Genomic DNA, 6,000 nt, shown 5'->3' with positions numbered 1-6,000 from the left:
TTTTTACTGACCTTTGTCCATGGAAGGTCCCTGCAAAATTTCATTCAAATTGGTTCAAGGGTTTTGGAGAAGAAGTCGAAAATGTAAATTGTTTACGGACGCACGACGGACGACGACGGACAAAAGGCGATCGCAATAGGTCACTTGAGACTTTGTCTCAGGTGACCTAAAAATGTTCATCATTATAGAAAAACCTAAAGTAGGTTTACAATCCAGATACCAAAATTAGTCATGACAAGACTTAGTTTGGTTATAAACTGACCACTTAATAGTCACACAAATACGAGTAATTTCTGAGAGTCAGTTCTGCAATTTCGTTGTTGATGAATTAAAATAAAACTGGCATGTTGGTGCAGTTTGCTGATTTTGATTTCAAGGTTAATAACACCTATATAAACTATTTTACAATGTTTTACTTATGTTACAGACATGGAACCAGGCAGTCTATCTGTTGATATGTTTAGTTACTTTAGACTCTAGAGAAGATTTTCTTGCACAAACATTAGAACATGTTTATTTTCTGCCCACCCCCAATTCTGGCAATTCTATTTTTACTGAATTTGACAAAAAGAAAAAAAAAAGAGCTTTCCTTTTTGACTGTGTAAGAGAAACTCTTTTATGTGTAACTATATACACCATTCTATACATATATATGTATATAATCTGCATTAGAACTCCAAAACAAACAACCTCCATATTTTGATGATACAATTTTAAGTCCTCACACAATCTAATGACTTTATGACGAGATATTGAGATGGTTGACGGGTCCTAGACCATTACCTTGCGTGTTGATTGGGTTACAGAATAGAGAGATCTGGCTAAATCACCGTTGCACACTTATTACAACGCCATCAAAACCATCACTGCAGGCTTACAGACCTCAGTCATCAGAATCGTCACACATGGCCCGAACGTTATTGGATCTCATTTAAATATTTAAAACTCACAAAGTGTGATTTCATATTTGAGTTTCTTGCAATAAAATTCTTGACAGTCTCAATGAAGAATTTCAATTAGTCATTACTATAACAATGTATTGTGTGTGGAAAACTGTAAAATTTTGTTGTCATGTACTTGAAGTTTCAACAATGCAAGTGGTTTTTTTGTGGGACCCCCAGTTCACTACAGTTTTACTTATTCATATTTAATGAATTTGACCTATGGTCATGAGCATCCATAACACATTCACCTCTAAAATTTCATAATGAACTATTCCAACCTTTGAATTGCAGGATTTTAAATTGGCATTCAGGGGTGAATGAGATAATTATAGGTTTGTGCAACCAAAAAAACAACTTGGTTCAAGAGTGAGGTCTAGAGTATGCAGGTAGGCCTGGGTTTGTCTCTTGTCTTTGGGGGCAACCTGCAATTGTGTCAGACTTCTTACAGGGTTTTGAAATAACTGTATAATTTTTACATCAGAACAGCCCTGGTAAAGGTATTGATTGTTTATTTTTGTAAAATAAAACAAAACTAGATGTAACTCGAAGGGGGGCCTTCGTGAATACCCCCCACTTTGATTGATCAGGAATTAGTGGGAATGATGGGCATGTGGATTGGAAGAATCAAGTGAAGAGTTTATATGCTGCAAGTATTTGCACTGAAGGTAGTTTGATACATGACAACGTAGTATATACATGTACATGTATTTAGCACAGGAATAGGATTAAGATGAGGGTGATTCTGGTAGTCAAAGTAGATAGGTCGAAGGTCGCAGTAACCACAAAGCAGGAGATATGCTCCGCAAACCTTGCAAACTTTTCAGACGCTAAGTCTCACGTTACGTAGGTCAAAGGTCACAGTAGAGGTCACGGTGACCTACATATGGTACGCGACACACCACCTTCCATATGTATGTACCAACAAACCAAGATTCATAACTGTAGGTGAAATAGTACGGAAGATATGCTCCGGAAACGATTCTGACAACATAATGTAGGTCAGAGGTCTCGGTAGGGGTCACAGTGACCTACATATGATATGCGACACACCGCCTTCCATGCATGTACCCACAAACCAAGATTCATAACCATAAGTAAAATAGTACAGGAAATATGCTCCGAAAACCTTTCTGACGACATTATGTAAGTCAGAGGTCACAGTGACCTACATAGATATGCTCCGGAAACCCTTCGGTCGGATGGACAGACGAAGTAAACACTACATACACCCGACTTAGTTGAAGCATGGGGTATGATAATAACGAGTTGGTAAGATACCTTCCAGCGATGTCCTGTTAAAGTATAACAAACGATACCTATAAAACTTGATATATATACCAATCATATTTCTTCCTCATACAAATGTATACAGACTTGTGAAGTATGTATTCCAGGTGGCCAGAGGGTCAGTCTGCGCAGAAGCCCACCACCAGCTGTGGTCAATTTGTCATATCCTACCACATTAGGCAGATGATGGATGGCAGGTCGAAAAGTTCCCAAACCATCTATCTGTACCTCCATTCATGGAGGTTGTGATTGACACATACAAAATGTCTACCACTAATTACCTATATGACGAACTAATTGGACTCTACTTCTACACCGAATCACACTCCCTAATGGAAACCAGAGGTAAGAAAGGATTCCATTAAGGTCAAAGGTCAAAGGTCAAACTTTCTCCCTTATCCCGGGACTACTGAATACAGGGAAATTTTCGCCATTCGACGTTCACATCCATTTTCTCCCAGTATTGAATTCCTCATTGCGGAGGGTGAAAAGGGTTAAAAAGAAACTGTAGCAAAAATTCCTCGGTATACAACAAATGAAAACAACCAGAGAGCTTATTATGGTAGTTTGGAAACAAATTCTTGGTGAAGTTCTGAAAAATCATCAACTTTAGGAAAATTCCTTATTTTGAAATGTTATTAAATAGTATCTACACCACAGTTTCTATTATAAATTAATCTTTAGGTTTTTTTAATGTGTGTGTTCAAACTGGAGTTATGTAACCTAACATATTGTGAAAAATTCTCTTTTCAATTAGAGATGGCTGCTCTGACCATCTGAACACCTAGAATACATACTACACATATTGTGAAAAATTCTCTTTTCAATTAGAGAGTGCTGCTCTGTTTAACCAATCTAAAAAGGGAAAAGGTGGTTAATCCTCGATAAGGAAACCTCCATGTAGATAGCGTACAGTGAGACCCCCTCCCCCACCATCGTTCTAACATATATAGTTGCAAGATATCAAATTAAATCAAGGCAGAATGCATTGCAGCTAGACCGTTCATACAGCCTGGCCTCCTAACTGTGGAGGTGTAGGCATCTGTTAGATGTTAACACTTTGATCTCGTGTAAAATCACGCATCCTCACAGACTACCGTATCAATTCAGGGATTTCTTACGTCAAATCAACCACGTCTTGTTTGATGGGTATATAGTGTATTATATATAAAATCAATGTGTTACCAAAGGCTGAGAATTCTGTAAATTAAATCGACAACACCTCTGTGATTGTTGGAAACAAAGGAAATACAATTTACACATTTAAGTTTAGCATACTTATAACCAATGAATACATTTGATTGTCTTAAATCTTGTCTTCTTCCCTTCTCCTTGATAATGACAAGACTTCAAAATTGAAGTTTTAATGTCATACACCGGTTAAAAAAGGTGGAAAAAACTTATTTTTCTTTTCTGTTTTAATTTGAATTTCTGACAATTTCCGTAACAATCTTACTGAATATCGGATTAAAAATGGCATCTATTATATTATTCCTGCTTTAACTCAATCACCCCTACATATTTAAACTAGACTTGCCCAGTCTATGATTTGGTACGGTTCAAATGTGACTTTAGGGGTTTAATGGGATATATTGTAATATTTACTACATATTGAAACATCAACTATATTGCCTTTACCAGAATTCACAGTTTGCTCTGACAAATTTTTAACAATATAAGAATTGACCTTCATGTTGACGGCATATACGGTAGTATGAGGCAGTTGGCAAGGAACCTATTCTCTCACAGGTGCACGTTAATATAGGTCGATACGTTCAGAAATAATGGGAACAAAAAGTCATCCATTCTGCTTTAAATTCAGACAGATTTTAATTCAGATTAAGAAAATAACGTGATGAAGATATTATTCTGAAGTAGATCACACAGATGCATGAATATTCATAAATCAAGTTTCAAATTGCATTGAAATAAGATGTCAGATTTCACCAAATGTAAAACCTTAGACACTGCAACCCTAAAGTTTATGGCATCAAAAATAATAAACTGCTCCAGACAATATAGTTTTCATAATTTCCAATAAAATGTCACTGTAGATGTTGAACAAGGTGGACTGGGGGTAAAAAATAAATAACATCTGTAACAGAGACTTGTTGATGTAATCTGACCCACTTCATGAAACTCCAATTTTGGGTGATAAACAAAATGGCTGACAAGTGACATTGACGAGTGACCCTACGACCTTTCTACAGATGTAGGGTTACACACCTTGGTGACTACAGTGTACCCACACCTGCCTCTCCATTAAATTATTTAGATATGTTGAGAAGTGACGTACTGTGTCCTATTACACATCGTTATCTGTCAAACAAACATTGGTTCAGGACATCCTCAAAGTCAGGTTTTAATATCGCATTAGCGTGCAGAGTTCATTCAAATATAATCATCTGATCAATTTTAAATGATATTAATCCTTTTAAAATTTGACTATTGCAGCATACAACTGATACAACAGGCTCAGAAACCCTGTATCCCTGACATGTTTTTTTAATGAAATATTTGTCTTGCCAATCCTGATAGCATGATTGTATTATTTTTTATCGTGCCTACAATTTCTAAATATGGTTATGGATGGGAGTTCTAAACTGTTTCCATGCTATATGTCCTTGGGAATAAGTCATAAGGGACTAGGTTTGACTCAGGGGGCAATCTTGGTAGTATGATTGTGTTTGTCTCTTCATGCCTATGTAGTTTTAAAATGTGAATCTCAGCCATTTCCAAGATATGTTGTAAAGACCAAGTCCTCAGGGTGAGACTGGAACATTGAGTCAATACTAGTAGCATGGATGTCTTTTAATGCCCATTATGTGTGTCTGTGGTTTATAATAGATCAGTGAATCAAAAATTCTTCCAGCAGAATATTCTAGCCCCAGGATGTTAACACCAACTTCATTTCAGTTAAGTAGAAATACTAACAAATTCTATATTATTGTCCTGTAAAAAGCCCACCCCGATACCCGGAGTCGGGGTTATGTGTGGCCCCCAGGTTTTATTGCAGAATAAATATCGAAATAATGATGATTCATTTCCCTTAAGCACTTTCATTCAAACACCTTTAACTACAAATACTACTGTTTAACACACAAACTCATGTGCATATTAAATAGTGCACATTTACTATCATAAATTACCTTTTGCCATTCATCAAATATGAATGCACTTCATGCATCCTAATCTCAGGAAGAAAAGAGAGAAAACACACGCCAGCAGTACCACCACTCCCTGGTATTATGAAGTGACGGACAGACCTACAAGTGTGTGATCCCTCGGAACTGACAGTTGTTTACTGTAAACAGGTGATAGAGTTACCCAATCCTACAGTATTACTTGTCATGTTTGGTCTACAGAATTCTCACCTACACAGCTCAAACCTACACAAACGTGTCAAGTCTATACACCATAGAAAACCTCACAAATCTAGTACTGCAAATGTACAGTCATCGTATCTCTAAAACCAACACAAAATACTGTGCTAAAACCGGTGATAGACTTCACCACAGAAACTCAAAAATATAGTACGACAGTCGTATCTCTAAAACCAACACAAAATACTGAGCTAAAATCTATAGACTTCTAAACTCTTACACCACTGAAATTCAAAAACAGCTGAAACCTACACAAACCTTTAAAGCCTATACAGCACACAAAACCTTGAAAATCTAATACTACAGTCATATCTCTAAAACCAACACAAAATACTGAGCTAAAATCTATAGACTTCTAACAGCTAAAACCAACACAAAATACTGAG

The 6,000-nt window shown here is 36.6% G+C and overlaps 1 protein-coding gene across 2 annotated transcripts in view; it reads right to left on the bottom strand.

Moving 5' to 3' along the window:
• Window positions 1-6,000, bottom strand: part of LOC110461186 (rho GTPase-activating protein 21-like) — a 109,110-nt gene that overhangs the window by 71,564 nt on the left and 31,546 nt on the right. The gene's annotated exons all lie outside the window — the stretch shown is intronic.

The sequence above is a fragment of the Mizuhopecten yessoensis genome, unplaced genomic scaffold (assembly GCF_002113885.1).
Source record: "Mizuhopecten yessoensis strain PY_sf001 unplaced genomic scaffold, ASM211388v2 scaffold10589, whole genome shotgun sequence".
In the NCBI taxonomy this organism is placed as follows: domain Eukaryota; kingdom Metazoa; phylum Mollusca; class Bivalvia; order Pectinida; family Pectinidae; genus Mizuhopecten; species Mizuhopecten yessoensis.
The sequence above is the reverse complement of the archived record's forward strand: the minus strand, read 5'-3'. Positions and strand labels throughout refer to the sequence as shown.